The 16,496-nt window shown below is 44.0% G+C and overlaps 1 long non-coding RNA gene across 1 annotated transcript; it reads right to left on the bottom strand.

Moving 5' to 3' along the window:
- Positions 1-679: 679 nt before the first annotated feature.
- Positions 680-3,382, bottom strand: LOC141417181 (uncharacterized). Its single transcript, XR_012441768.1, has 3 exons — positions 3,180-3,382; positions 1,066-1,189; positions 680-884 (listed from the first exon to the last, which is right to left on the bottom strand). It is a non-coding gene; the product is annotated as an uncharacterized lncRNA (long non-coding RNA).
- Positions 3,383-16,496: the final 13,114 nt, after the last annotated feature.

The following is a 16,496-nucleotide window of genomic DNA, read 5'->3' as shown; positions in this document are numbered from 1 at the left end:
TGCAAGGATTACAGGTGTGAGCCACTGGAACACACCGGCCTGTATAGAGATCTTTAAAAAAATAAACAAAAAGTCTTCTTTTCAAAAACAGAGAATAGAAAGATAAAACAGGTCACCTCTGGGGGTTGGCACCAGTGGGAGAGGGAGGATATAAGGGTGTGGAAGGTGAAAATGCTGGAAATATTGTATACTCATGTATGGAAATGGAAACATGAGACCTGTTGAAACTGTTCCAGGATAAAACAGAATGCTGGAGGGGGTGAATTCAACTATGGTATGTTCTAAGAACTTTGATAAACATTACAATGTACCCCCAGTACAAGAAAATAATTTTTTTAAATGGTGAGCTCGAGGCAAGTGAAGTATCCAGGGAAGGAGAGAACTTTAGAAATTTCAGGTTAAGAAGTTAAGATGGTGATATCCCAGCCCCAACATCTAACACAACAAATAAAATAGTTATACCACCAAAAGAAAAGTTATCAATAGAAATGAAAGAAGACCAAAGGAGTGTGCTAAGGAACAATCAATTAGAAAAAGAAACAAAAAAAAAAGAAATCTGGAGTAAAGTAAAAAGCACCACATAGATCGCTTTCAACTCTCACTCTGCCCCTGGAAGTCCTAAATCAATGAAAGGCACAGGTATTGTACCCATCACCTCAGTTCTTACCTTCTTTTATTTTGGGGTATCAAGATTTGAAATCGGGACCTCATGCTTGCTCGGCAGGTGCTCTACCACATGAACAACTCTTCCAGTCCTTTTTTGTGATCTGCTTTTTCAAGACAGGGTCTCATGAATTATTTGCCTGGGCTGGCTTCAAACCTCAATCCTCCTGATCTCTGCCTCCCGAGTAGCTGGGATTACAGGTGCTTTTATCTCTTCTGCTCTAGAAACAGGAAATGGTTGCTCGGGCGAACAGGAAGAGGGCAAGAAACAGCAGAGAAAAGCGAACAGATAGAAATGAAGGATCCAACCCCAGATGGCGTTTGTCCTCACAAGGGTGTCCTGCCTTCCCCCACCCCTGCCATGGAAATAGGTGTCTCTCCTCCCAACTGAGCAGAACGTACCTTGATCCAAGATCTCAGAGGAGAGATGAGAGTACAGCCAACTCTAACAGCACTTCTGTCCTGCCAGTCTCGCTCCCTCTGCTTACCAGTTCTCCAGGCCACAGATAAGTGCCGATGACCTAACCTAGGACACAAAATATCTAGGCTCCCAAAACAGCTTGTAGAGAAAAGAACCTGGTTTCAGGAAGGGTGGGAAGAGTCAAGAAGTCACATGCACTAGGCCCTGGCTTGGTGGTTCATGTCTGTAATCCCAACTACTCAGGAGGCAAAGGGAGGAGGATGGTAGTCTGGCAAAAGTTGCAAGACCCTATCTGAAAAGCAGACTAAAGCAGAAAGGACGGGGTCATGAATCAAGTGGTAGAGCGTGATTTCAAGTCAAGGTTCTGCCCACAAAAGTCATCAATATTCCATGCTTACAAATAGAATGGCTACTCAGAGGTTCCAAAGCACGAGTAAGATGAACGGAAATGTCATAAAAACCAGACAGATTTATTACAAAAACAGGAAAGAAGAAAGGAATGAAAGGAGGCAGGAAAGGAGGAAAAGGGGAAGGAAGGAGGGAGGGAGGGAAGGAGAGAGGAAAAAACAGAAAGGGAGGGAAGGAAATATGGCACACAGATATAAAACAAAATTCAACCAAGAAACAATTTTAACAAAAAGAGAAAGAAGTTCCTCACATCAACTTCATACTGTAAACAATAAATAAGAACACAAGTCTCAATAAAAAAGAATTATTGAGCAAGCTAGTAACCAGCAAAATGAGTTGGGGGAGTTGTTAATTTGTTTTTTAAGACAGGGGTCTCACTATGTAGCCCAGGCTGGCCTCGGCCCCCCAATCCTCCTGCCTCTGCCTCCCAAGTAGTATGATTATAGCTATGTTATATTTTATATGTCATTTTAAATATCATGTTATCGTGATATTTTTAATAGGGACGGAATAACACTGTATTACCATTACAGTGACATATCTTAGAATTGCCAGAGAAACTAACAGAAATGGAAGACAAAAATTATCCACCATCTGACTCCATCTGAGTCACCACGTGACTCCAACAAATGGGACAGACGATATACTTAAAGACATGATGCGAGTTCTTTTCCTGACATGAAGAGAGAGATGATATTGCATAATGTCCACAAAGTTCTAAATGAAAGAAAGTGTAGCTCGAGAATATTATACCCAGCCCAAAACTCCCTCCTCAAGGAATACAGGACTCATAGTCAGTTTTGAGGCACTGAGTTCACAATGAAACCCAGACACTAGGATATGACCTGAAAAAAAAAAAACGACATAGGGAAAGGGTTCGTGATCAGTACTGATCCTGCTTAAATACAGAACCGACCCTGAGTGGTGGGCAAACCCTGAAATACCAGCACTGGAGAGGTGGAGCCAGGAGGATCAGGAGTTCAAGGCCAGCCTGGGCTAACTAGAAAGACCCTGTCTCAAAAAAAAAAAAGAAAGAAAAAAAAAGAAAACAAGCAAATAAATAATGAATAGTAAAGAACTATGGGAAATATATTTCTTTTTTTTATTGTTTTATTATTCATATGTGCATACAAGGCTCGGGTCATTTCTCCCCCCTGCCCCACCCCCTCCCTTACCCCCCTCTCTGCCCACTCTCTCTCCCCCCCCTCCATACCCGGCAGAAACTATTATTTATTTTATTTTATTTTTTTTTGGTGGCACTGGGGTTTGAACTCAAGGCCTCATGCTGGCTGGGCAGATGCTCTACCACTTGAGCCACTCCACCAGCCCTGGGGAATATATTTATATAAATGAGTGTGGATGTTATAAACCTGAAAAATTAAATAGTCACAGTATAACCTAAAAGTCAAGAAATAAAAGGTGTGAGAGAAAGAAATGTACAAGTGTTAACGCTCTGATCTTTCCTAGCAGGAACTAATTATAGCTAAAATTGAAACGTAGCTTTTTAAAATCGCCAACCATTCCATTTCCTCTCTCTCTCTCTCTCTCTCTCTCTCTCTCTCTCTCTCTCTCCACACACACACACAAACACACACACACACTATTCCCTGCTTTACTCCCTTCTTCTTAAATTAGTAAGAAATATTTTATTACACCTCTCCTAGTAAAACATCTATTTAAAACTCACCAATTTCCATTTCACTGTACTTTCTTTTCTTGTACGGAGCCCAAATAAAGGGCTAAATAAACACTTCGAATTTGGAGAGCGCGGGTCTCAGTGTTCGCTGATGGACTGCGCGTCGCCTGTGCCGGCGGGGACTCGGCAGGAGCGCGGGTGTGGCTGTGTCTGGGCTGGGGAGGGGCTTGGTCTTCCGCCGCGTGGACTCGACGTCTGCCAAGCCCCGGGCCCGCTGCACTAAGTGTGCCGGGCCGGAGGAGTCGGAGGGGCCGCGGGAGCGGACGGAGGCGGGGCACACGGACCCACGTTCCTGCTCTGCCACCCGAGCTACCGGCCACCCTGTCCCGCTTCCCCTCGCAGAAGGGGACCAGCCATCCTGGGCGCCCCCTGGGACTCCGGACTGAGGACAGGAGGAGACCAGACCTTCCCGAGGGCTCCGGGACCCTCGCCTACCCGCTGGATGTCCCCTCCCGCTCCTCCAGGGCAGAGGGAGGTCCACGCGGCTCCCAGCTGCCAGGTGCGGGTGACCAGGCTCAGGCTGTCACCGGCCTGTCTCTTCCACCCCTTCTCATTTCCTAAGATGGAGAAAATGCCACCTCCGTCTCAAGGCCAGCGTGAGGATGACAGATGTGCGCTGCGCTCATTGCAAACGTCCTTGTTAGTTGATGGCATCCCTGACGGCTCCAGGCGCTGCCCGGCTCGGCCCGGCCTGCCGGGAACCTGGTGTGATTTATGGCTGGTGCTGGGGTAAATGCCACCTCCCCCAGGTGTTTCCTATGAAATGCTTTGGCTCCCTGCCCGCTGGCTGAAGAACACTGTGGCAGATTTATTGGCATAAATAAAAAGTAATAAACACTTAAAAAGCCACCGCTGCGGTGCACACGGAGGTCAGCAGAGGTCTAGCCAAGTCACTCTGCCGCTCAACAGCCCAATGGGACGGTGCGCTCACCGGGTAAACTGAGGCTGACATAAAGAGTAAGGAGGATTTTGTAATTTGATGTGCATTGTCTCTCTCTCTCTCTCTCTCTCTCTCTCTCTCTCTCTCTCTCTCTCTCTCTCTCTCTCTCTCTTTCTCTCTCTCTGTAGGGCCTTGAACTTGTTAGGTCACATCCCCAGCCCTTTTTTACTTTATTTTCTGGGTAGAGTCTCCCTTCTTATGCCCATGTGGGATGGACCCAGCCTCCTATTTATCCCTCCTGGGTAACCAGGATGACAGACATACACCAACATGTCCAGTTTATTGGTTGAAGTGAGAATCTTGATAACTTTTTGCCCAGCCTGTCCTCAAACCTCAAACCTTCCGATCTCTGCCTCCCAATTAGCTGGGATTCTAGGCATGTGTCATCCTGCCCAGCCTTGCTCCCACTTTTTAAGCTTAATATCATAATTTCTCCTAAGGACATTCCTTGTCTCCCCTATACCATCTGGCTCTGTGAATCTCTGGCTCTCCCCAAGCCAAGAGAGGCCCATGATCCCACTAGATAAGTGGACTCTGTGTACAATACCACTGTTTCTATGCCAGGCGCCTCATATCTCCCCTCCAGGCCCTCCTCTCTCCACAGCTGCAGACTCAGAAGCCCAGCTGATACCTGGACAGCTTCAGTTTGATATTACAAGGATACCGACATGTTTAAGACTGAACTCATCCTCCCCTGACCTCTAATCTGCTCCCCTCCCATGTCCCCTACCTGGTTTAGGTCATGGCATTCACCCAGGATCCAGGAGGAAAAAACCTAGAAATGATCCTTCTTTTGCCATTCCCCATCCTTCTGATCCCCAGGTCTGTTACTTCTATCTCCTGGAAAGTTCCCAAGCCTGTTCCTTCTTCATCTGCCTCAGGTGAGACCTTCGTCCCTTGTCTGCTGGAAGACACAGCAACTCTTAGAGGCCTCCTGCCTTGAAACTGTGCTCCTCTAAACAAGGCCTCCTCCTCCTTCCCCATCATAGTCATGATGATCTTTCGAAATGCCTACCTGGTTGTGGCAGGGCCTCAAAACTCTTCAATACCCTGCACTTGCTCTTGATAAACCCAGACTCTATCATGAGAGCCATTCTTGTCTCCCGTCCTCTGCCTCTGTTCTCTACACCAGCCAACACTCCTGCCCAAGCCCCCTCACCTAGCTACATGAACTTTTCCACGTCTCCTAGACACTCTTGCCTTTCTGAGCCTTCCAGCCTGCTCATGGGCTGCTCATCTGCTTAGAATATTCTTTTCCTAGAAAACTCCTGTTCATGCTTCATGTCCAACTTCAAATTCCTCCCTATTCAAGGAGACTTTCTCTGCCTCCGCATAGGCAGAACCTACCATTCCTTCTTCTGTATTCCCTCTTCCCCATCTCCACACAGCACACATTCTACAGTGTGGTGTCACCTGATCATCTGTCCCAATCTGTCCCCTCTCTCCTCCACACTGTCTCCCACAGAGTAGGTGCTCGGTAAATGCTTACTAAGGGTAAATGAAGAAGTATATTCTGGCTGGAGACATTGTACCAGCCTGTTCCCATGCAGATCCTGGGAAGCTGGTTTGAATGGGCTGTCCTGACATTTCTGAGGGTGAATAAGAAGTAAGTCTGGAACAGCTGGCAGCTACCCAGGCATGGAGCTGAAATTCAGAAGACCAGGTCTACAGATGGAGGGAGCGTAAATTCCAACAGCATTACCTGAGCCCATAGTGGTAGCTGTGCCTGAAGTCAGCTGAGACTTGAGCTTTTTAGTTGTAAGCCATTCGTTCTTTTTGTCTACAGATTTGTCTTTTGTTTGAGAATTTTTTCACCCTTGCAAGCAAGAGAATTCCTATGCTACTAAATCTTTTGAGAGAAAAACTTTCACACACCCCTGTCATACATCAAAATAGAAGCATGGCGTCAACTTGAAGGGACAGAGTGGTCCTGTGGCAGCAAGACCTGACTGTAATCTGTGTGAACAAGGACTTACTGAGGGCATCCGTGAGGCCAGCACCCTAAGACAGGTGGCATACGCTGTGTCCATGGAAGGCATGTTTGTCAGTATCGGGTGCTGCACAGATGCCTGGGGGGGAAGTCGGTGCCATTGACGCACCATCCAGGTTAAGTGGACACGGGTATCAAGATTCCCTTGGCAAGATGACCCATATACTGGGGAGGGTCTAAACTTGGGGTCCCCTGGTTGGTTTCCTGGTGTTTGGTGAACCTCCTGAAATTGTGTGTGCCATTGTGCATCTTTTTGAGGGGATATAGTCTCATTCATGTTCTAAGAGGGTTCGTTATGCCAAGTACATTGAGTTACTGATGTAGATAGCAGAAGTGTTCAGGCATCCTAGCTGAGAAATCCTTTTAAAACCATCCCAAATCTTTTGTGTATTCCAAGGTCACAGTTAGGGGAAACCATTTCTCCCATCTGGCTTGCCTCCAGGAAGACAAGGCAGTGAGCTACGAAGGGGCACGAAGGCCCAAGTGAGATCTGTCATTCTCATGGTAAAGTAAGAAATGGGGATTTGGGGGTAAGAGAAATGCATTGTGTCTAGGCAGCCACAGGTATGAGAACAACAGGACCTCAGAAATAAAAACCAGTGTGCACTGAGCATTTGTGCCGGGTGCTCTCATATATTACCTTGTTTCATCATAGCCGAACTGTGAGGGAGAAAGTGTCTCCATTTTTATTTGAGGGAATCAAGCTTTATTAAGATGAAGGAATTCTCTCAGGGTCACACCTTCCAAGCACGTGGGTTTTTCATGCTGCCACCAGCGACCACCACCTCCACCTAAGTCGTGGTGGGTAGTGTGTCTAATGCTTCCTCCACGTGTTTCTGGTAAGAGACCATAGGGTTTATGAACCCCGGGAACAGCTGCCTGGCATACTCCCTTGGATGATTTAGGCATAGAAATACAATAAAGTCAGACTCATCCAATTTCCTCCTTGATTGTTGTAAGTGGAGGCAGCATGGGGAGGCCCTTTACGTCTTGGGCCTTAGAGAAGGCCCACCAACTGAGGAGGGAATAAAGTTGCAGAAACCAGAGGACCTGGAGCAGGAGAAGATCCACAGGAAGAGGTTCCAGAAGTTTCTCCTTCCATTCCATCAACTTCCTTCATTACATACTGGGCAGGGAGAGTCCATCAATGGGTGGGGGCAGGGGAGGATAATAACAGTGAGTATCATCTCTACCTTGTAGGGCACTTATTCTTCACACCAAAACTAGAATAGGTAAGTTCTATTCTTTTTGCCAAGGTGGAAGAAATAAGGAAGAAAAATGGGAAAGCCAGTTGCTCAAAGTCCCACAGAGACAAGTGCAGAGAGCATAGGAGGCAGGGCTCCAACTCAGGTGCCATGTTGTATTCCCCTGCAACAGCATGATGAAATGCTTAATATTTGGATCCTTTCAGTGAAAACAGAGTAAGGGGACAGGACGTCTCAGCTTGGGGAGGGAGCTGACAACTGTTTAGATTCCTAGAAGGAGGTATGCTTGTCCCACAAGATGCAAGGACTCCTCAGTAACTTCGTGTTTATGGCAAACAACTCCAAAAATCTCCATGGTTTACAATGGCGAAGGTCAATCTCTTGCACTCAGGTTTGTGACTCAGCCCATCTCTGTTCATCTCTGCTCCATGCCTTCTGGCTCCAGGACTCAGGCTGAAGGAGCACCTACCACCCAAGACTTTTAGATCTTAGGATGAGGGCAGGAAAGCAAGAGGCCAAGACAAACAATCTCATTGAAAGCTTGTGCTCCAGCCTGGCATAAGTCATGTCTGCTCACATTTCATCTGCCAAAGCAAGTCCATGGCCAAGCTTACCAATAGAGTCCACCTACCGGAAAAACTCCTGAAAGAAATGGATTCACTTACTGGAATCACTCTTGGAAGTCACAAGGCAAAGTGTGTGGAGGGAAGGAGAAGATTCTCACAAACATAGCACAATCAATTACATCTAGAAACAAGCAATTGCTGGAATAATGGAACCTATGCTGCATCTACCTTCCATCACAGAGAGCCCTCCAGCAGGGCTGATGGGAAGAGAACAAAAACTCTGACATTTCAACTGAGTCTCAGACTTAGGCAGGCTACATTCCATCGGTGAAAACAGAGAGTCCTGAGAGCTACGGCTTTCAACATCTGGTGCCCAGAGACCTAACAAAAGCTCAGAATACAATGACCCCGGGGGATGTCTGATGAGTGATCAGAAGAATAATCATTGTCTCCAGGCATTGGGTTATGAGTCATTTCCCTTCTATGTTCTATTGCATTATTGTGCTACTTTCATAATTATAAAAACAAGCATTTTTAAAGACATGTGTCCTTCCTGAAGCCCAAACAGTGCAAGACAGCCAGCAGAAGCAACTGCTTCTCAGTGCCAAACCTCTCAGTGTTGGAAAGGTTTGTACTTCAGATGCACACAGGTGTGCACTCTCAATCCCATGGGGACAAGTGGCCCTGCCCCATTATAATAGTTGACAAATGGGAAGGCAATAATTAGGTTAATCTTTTCCTTGGGTTTTTTTTTTTGTTTGTTTGTGTGCTTGCTTGTTTGGTTTTTTTTGGGGGGGGTTCATGGTTCTTTGGTAGCCAAATTAGACTTTACTTACAAAATCCAGACATTCCTGGAATTTCCCACTTGCAGATTCTGTCTGGGGTTGAAGAAAAAGAGAGGCCACCATGAGTTCAGTACCCTGGAGGTCCTGAATTTCTTTCTGGCTCAAGAAGGGAGATTAGCAATGCTGGCTTAAAAATGAACCTAGACATTGAACCTGTGTGAAGCCATCCCTGTGGTTTTGTAATAGTTAAACATGAATCTGAGCCAACTTGAGTCCAATCTAATGCAGTATGATAGGGATTTGACCCCAAGTTTTGGAGTAATAGAGGCCTTTGAACCTCGGCCCTGTGTTTAACAGCTCTGTAACTGTGGGCAAATAATTTGATTTCCTTGTGCCTCCATTTTCTCTTTAAGAAATGGAATAATACGGGGGGCAGGGGGGAGAAATGACCCAAACAATGTATGCACATATGCACATGTGAATAAATGAATAATAAAAAAAAGAAATGGAATAATAATAGCATCTACCTCATTGGGATGTATTTTTAGTATTAAGCACACATTAAGTTACTAGCAGAGTAACATGACATATAGTGAGAAATAAATTTTGATTATTAATCCTAGTGTAAAGGACAAAAATGATTGATATATGTATGTTTTAGCCTTTCCCTCTCCTCCCCCTTTAAGGAAAAGCTGGTGTGGCCTGGTCAACATTTCCTCCTTCTGCCCCTTCTCCCACATTGTCCTCTGCTTTTGGTTCTCATTGGAGAAATCAGTCAGTCAGTGGAAGAAGAACCAGAGAAACAGGAATGGAGATTTGCAATAGAATATGCTAAACAGAACAAAAATAAGAGCAAATAAACGAACAATAAGAGAGTAGAAGGAAAGGGGGAGAAGAGGGTGTTCGTGAAAGTTTTGAGAAGAATGGAGAAGAAACGGGACAGGAGTTTTGGGAGTCTCGCGTCGCGTGGCAGAGGCAGTGGCTGTATAACAATAACTTAGAAACTTCTTCCTTGGGCCCACACCTTAACTGGAAGCAGCATAGAAAGCTTGGCTTCCCTGTCTCCATTTCACATGTATCTGCTCTGAGCAGTCACCTTGCAACCAGTTTAGAATCCAGGAAGGCCAGGACTGACAGACAAACATCTTGTGACGTAACTCTCTTATTGTGACCAGGCCACGCCTGACCAATCCTAAGATGATGGTCAACCATACCTCACCTCTTCCCTCCTCTGTCCACAGGACCACACCTGTGACCTGGACAGTTTAACAACCATATTACCTCTCACAGCTGCCCCAGTTCTTCCTCTCTTTAAACCTAAAGCTCATCTGTACCCCAAAGATGGCTGCAGTGCTTGCTGTACCTCCTTTCTCTGCTACTTCACCACTACCCATCTCTTTATTTGGCATGCTGGGGTCAGTGGCTGGACGTCACACATTGGGAGCCCAGAGTTGGGCCTCTGGCCCAGAACTCCTGGTTACAACTTCCCTAAGAAGTGGCAGAAGTAGAGTGATGTAACTACGGCTGCAAAGTAAGTTATCCCAAAATTTAGCAGCCTAAGACAATAAATATTTATTGTGTCACTATTTCAGCTTCTTACTTGGGCCCTCGAATTAACTCAAATTAGGAGAAAAGCTTGGTATTCCTGCCTCCATTTTTGTATCTGTCCTTATTCTAAGTCAGTCACCCTGCAGCCACCTTGGAATCCAGGAAGGACAGGACTTTATCGATAACACGTTTACAAGAAGGGATGGAAAAATTTGCCCCCAAGGAAAAAAACAATGGAGACTCACAGGACAGATCACCAGCCAGGCCACAATGACTTGTTTATCCTGACCAGTGATGACCAAGATAACAGCTTCTCCAGAACACCCCTCCCCAAATAAGGATTGAAATAATGATTCACTGGAACACACCTGTGACCAAGACTGCTGAATAATTATGCATCCTTCTCTCCCCCAGCCCCAATTCTTTGTGTATTTCTACCTAAAGCTCATGTCTATATGCCAAAGATGGCTGCAGATGGGGTGAAGTGCTTTCTTTGCCTTTCCCACTGCATGTCCCAGGCCATGTCATAAATCTCCTTTGTCTGTTCTTCACCATTACTGCCTCTTAATTTAGCATGTAGGGGAGAGTGGTTGGCGCTGACGTGTGGAATCCCAGGAGTTTGGGCCTGGGCCTAAAATTCTCATTTCATTTCTGCAGGTCAAGAATTTGGGAGTAGATTCGCTGATTTGCTCTGGCTCAAGGTCTCTGGTGAGATTTCAGTTAGGATGTCAGCTAGGGCCAAAATCCTCTGAAAGGTTCATAGACTGAAGACGGGCTCTGAGGATGGCTCACTCCTGTGGCCACTGGCCCAAGGCCTGTGTTCCACAACACAGGGTTCTCCATGGGGCTGTTTGAGTGTCTTTGATGTGACAGATGGCTTCCCCAGAACGAATGATCCGAGAGCGTGAACAAGGAGGAAGGAAGATGACAGGCCTTTTATGACCTAGCCACGGAAATCGTATCTTCACTTCCACCATATTCTACTCATTCAGAGGACAGTAACACACTAAAGGGGAAGGGAAATAACCCTCCCTCTTTTGAAGAGGGGAGCATCAAAGAATTTATGAACAGATTTTTAAACCACCACAGAATTTAATTCCCTGGAACACTATTAGGGACTAAATATGAAGCTTGGATTAGTTTTACCTTTGGTTACACAATTGTTTTTACTGTTGCTGCTTTGACAGGACATGGTCCTTAGATTGCTCTGTCTTGTGCCCGTGGATCTGTCTAGGTAATGTTAACAACAGAAAACTCAAGTATTATAAGAGGCAGATGTATAGAAGGGAATTGGGAACTTGGAGCAAGGAAGAAAATGGTTGGATCCTGTCTGCTGTGAGCATGATAGGTCATAGTCACCTGAGTGTACTACAAGAGAAAAGAAGAGAAAAGAAATTCCCCTCCAGGGTGCCTGAAGACACAGTTTCCTACACAGGGAGAAGCTTTGATACTGAGCAGAATGAGGTTTGTTGCCTTGTGCCACTCACTCTTTTGGCCTTCTTCCTCTTCTGCAGACAGACCAACTTCATTCTTGCCCCAAAGTGGATGTACACTATTCCCTCTGTCTACAATCCTCTTCCCCCAAACTTCCTGTGACTTTTCCCTCTCATCATTCAGACCTGTCTAGTGAAACCTCCTCACAAAGGTTTTCCCTGCATGTCTGCTGTTATTATAAACTCCCCTCCATCACTTGTTCTTATTTTATGAATTTGCTTACCCTCCTCGATTTCTTCATTGCTCTTTCACCATCTGACATTGCATTATGGATCCATTTGTTGATTGTTTCCTGTCTGCTTTGTTAAAATGAGACCCTAGAGAGAGAAGATATTTCTCTTGTTCACTGCTATGTTTACAAGAGTGCCTGGCATTCAGTAGGGTTCACTAAATGCTTTGCAAATGAATGAATGAACACTGCATTTTGGTGTTCTGGAATTTCACCATCCCTATATGCATTTTAAAAAAATTCCTACGTTGGTCATTTGATAAGTCTGTTCAGCCTCAAGATTCAATTTCTTTAGCTCTGGGAAATTGTGTTCTATTATTCTTTGCTAATTTAGGCTCCTATCTTTTCTCTGTTTTCTATCTAAACCTCATACTAGTAAAGTGTTAGACCTTCTGGATTACTTCCCTATGTCCCCTTTCTCTCGTGCTTCCTAATTGTTTATCTTTGTATTCTTCCTTTTCATAAACTTCATGCGACTTATCTTCTAAGACTTTGAGTGTCTAATCTCAGATTATAAATTGATCATTGATCATTTCCAAGAGCTCTTTCTTGTTCTCTTTTTTCCCCTTTTCATTGCTTCTTGTTCTCATATTCTGGATCAAATTCTTTATTAATCTCTCTTGGCATAATTCTTAAGGTGTGCATTTTTCCTTCTGTTCTCTAAGCTATTTTGCTTTTCACTAGGGTTAAAAGGCTTTTGTTTATATTATGCTTACCTTTTTCATGTATCTTTTTAGGGTCAACTTGTGTTGTAATGTTTAAAATGTATTGTCTACAGAGAGAATACAGTTGGGTCTTCCATCAATCTCTTCTTTGTATATATTTAGTCCATTTACATTTAATGTACTTTCTGATATGAATGGATTTAATTATACCAAATTGATAAGTTTTCCATTTGATTCTTCTGTTTTCTTTTCTGTGTTCTCTTTACTTGACTTCTTTGGGGTAAACTGAAATTTTTTTTAAAGTATTCCTTTTTATTTTCTCTATTAGCTTCTTCCCCACACCTCTTTGGAGTTTGTTTTTTGTTATTTAGTGATTTATCTTGGGCTAACATGATGAACTTTAACTGATGAAAGACTATAATGATTGCTGCACCACCTTCCATTTTACACGTACACCACAATGTCTGTGTGTATGTGGGGCATGACTCCCCCTTCCAAGTGCTGGGATTGCAAAAGTGCACCCCTACACCTGGCATCTTTATTTTTTACTTCAGCAATTTGACTATGATGGGCCTAGGTGTGGCTCTCTTTGTATTTATCCTGCTTAGGGTTCACTGCTACTTATACTTGCTTTTTACACCTGCAAGTTGATGTTTTTCATCAAGTTAGAGAAGTTTGGGGGCATTGTTTATTCAAATGTTTTATTTAGGATGTGAGGGCAATATGGCTGCAACATCTGTCACCCCATTGATTTGGCTGATCTGACTGGCTAGGCAGGTGTCCCCTTCCTCCCTCACCGCTCCCTGTGCATCCCTCCCAAAGCTGCGCACTCTGTTGAAGAGGACGACCATTCCCGATAGAGGAGGACTGTTCTTCGGTCAAGGGTATACGAGTAGCTGCGCTCTCCTGCTAGAACCTCCAAACAAGCTCTAAAATGTTTTATTTATTTCCAGTCTCACTCTCTTCTCCTTCTGGAACTCTGCTTGCATACATAAGACTTTCACATTTTCCCACTTGTCCCTGAGCTCTGCTTATTAAAAAAATATTATCTCCCTGCTCTTCAGTTTAGATCATGTTTACTGCTCTGCTTTCCAGTTCCTGGAAATTTGACTTCTTTATTTTAAAATTTGCATTCATTCTTTTCTGTAGCCTTCATCTCTTTGCAAAGACCACCTATCTGTTAATTTTACCGAACACATTATAAAATTGCTTTAATACTTTCATTTTCAAAGTCCAATGTTTGGGAAATCTTGGATTTGGTTTTCATTGCCTACTTCTGACATGAATAAAAATCACATTTCTCTGCTTCCATATAGGTCTAGCATCTCCTGAATGGAAATGAAGTCTTGTGAGTAATACATAGTAAGTATTGCTGTATACACTCTGCATCTTGTTATCTTCTCCTGAAAGGTATTGGTTTTGTGGTTCAGTGACTGGATAATGATCTTGAACTTGTGTAGGTTTAGTTTTAAGATTTATTACAATGGATCTTTATTACAATGGATATCTAGAAAGCCCAAATGTTTCTCAAGTCCCTCTAAGTTTGAATGACTCACCTTTCAAACTCTGCCCCTGCTGAAATATTTTCAGGATTTTATTTTGTGGTTTTTCTGGAAAGGTACAAAATAAGTCTGTGTGGCAGCGATTCTCAACTGGAGGCAATTTTGCACCAAGTGTATTTGGCAATGTCTGGAGGCATTTTTGATTATTGCAAGCTGGCGGTAGGGTACTACTAAAATGTGGTAGGTAGAGGCCAGGGGTGCTGTTAGATAAGAAGTATCTTATCTAAAATGTCAATAGTACCAAGTTTGAGAAAACCCAGATTTAGGCACAGACCATACTCCTATGATGTGGCCTTGCTGGCATCCTCTGAACTGGACGCCAGAAGTATAACAAGCCATTAATGTTGCTCCAGTCTAATGGAGCTGAATATCCAATGTGTCCCAGCACTGCCCACCCTCTAGAATACTCTGCTGTCAACCCTGAAGCAGCCACTCTTTGGGGAGCTGCAGGTGGTCTTATTTGAATATGTCTCTTAGCCACTGACTCAGAGGGGACCTCTACACATAGCTTTCTCTACATACAGCTTCTTCCTCTCCAATCTCCTGCCACACAGATTCTAGCCTGTCCAGTTGCCCAACTCTGATCTCTACCTCTTTCAGCCAGTGGGACCATTGTGCCAGATGAAATTCCAATTCTTTATGCCTTGGTTGAAATATTGTCCCCATCCAGGAAGCTGGTTGATTATGGGAATCATCCTGTAAATTTTCTTTATTTCAGGGACCACAGTCTTGCTACATCTGTTGTCCACTGTCTGAAAAATAGTTACCCAATATATGTGGTCCAGTTCTGTAGTTGTTTGAATTAGAAGGTTTGAATTAGAAGGGCTAATCCATACCAATGACTCCAACATAACTAGAAACTGAAGTCCTATTGGTTGCCTTGACTTTTCCTTGCAAGTTGAAGCATCATAGAAATCGCTGTGTCTGAAAGACTTGGGATGCACATCCATATTTTAGGTGTTCCCTACCTGTCATCCACTGAAGACATTTCTAATTCAGATACTCACTCAACACAAATGTCCTGAGCCTCCACAATGGGCAAAGTACTCCTGCCACACAAAGAATAAATCAGTTTGCCCACCTAGACCCCTAACAAGTGTGCATTGTTATCCCCATTTTTATGAAGTAAACTTATGTGAGGAAGTACAATTTTACTAAAATTTAGGGGAGAAAAAACAGGTTCTGGGAGAGCACCTTACTTCCGCCAAGAAATGTGAATTTGTTCTATCTCATTTCAAGTCCCGTGTCCTTTCTTTCCTGTCCATCAGCCCCAGATTTATTTCTGGGATTTGTCTACAACCCCTCAGAGGAGATTAAATGGCCTCAAAACATGAAGCCATTTTCCCCTTCTCTCACGTATCTTCTCTCTGTGAATTTTATTCATATAATTTTCCTTTTCTGGCACCCCTGTATCTGATGCTGGGTCTCTTTGTCCACATTTGTCCTACAACATATCTGAGGCTGAACATTGTGTCTCTCGTAGAAAGCCAGTGACTTACAACTTCAAGTACATGTTGTTCCACATTTACACCACACAAACTTATTTCCTTTGCTAAAATCGTTTTTTAAAAATCTTCTCTCCAGTGTTAACTAAGCAGTTATCCAACTTGGGTAAGAGAAACAATGTTCTTCGCAGGGCAGCGGTAAATTCTAATCTAATTATTCCTGTTTTAATCGACCAGGAACCACTTTTTTTTTTGGCAGTACTGGAGTTTGAACTCAAGGCCTCCCCCTTATGAGGCAGGCACTCTACCACCTGAGTTATGCCTCTCAGGCATGCCTCAGCCCCAGGAACCACTATTTAGATTGAAAATAGGGCCATGTTATCTGTTTGAACTATTAAGATCACTACAAAAAACAACTATGTTATATGTGGTTGAATGGTGATAATGTAAAAAAGATGTCTATATCGTAATCCCCAGAACCTGTTATTTGGGAAACCAGTCCTTGAAAATTGTAATTAAGGGCTTTGAGATGAGATCATCCTGGATTAGCCAGGTGGCCCTACATCCAATGACAAATGTACATATAAGAGACAGAAAAGGAGCAAGATAGAGAAACCAGAAGAGAGTAGCAAGCAATCCTGGTACCTGGAACTCTCTCTGGTTTCCTGTCTTTCCATATAAAGATAGTGGCAGAGACTGGAGTGATATCAACAGCTACCAAAAGCTGGAAGAATCAAGGAAGAGAATCCCCCAGAGTCTTTGAGGAAAGACGTCCCTGCCAGTACTTTGATTTTAAACTTCTGGTCTGGAGGACTGTGAGAGAATAAGTTTCTATTATTTTTAAGCCATCTAGTTTGTGGTAATTTGTTATGGCAGACA

This window comes from Castor canadensis, chromosome 15 (genome assembly GCF_047511655.1).
Source record: "Castor canadensis chromosome 15, mCasCan1.hap1v2, whole genome shotgun sequence".
Lineage (NCBI taxonomy): Eukaryota > Metazoa > Chordata > Mammalia > Rodentia > Castoridae > Castor > Castor canadensis.
The sequence above is the reverse complement of the archived record's forward strand: the minus strand, read 5'-3'. Positions and strand labels throughout refer to the sequence as shown.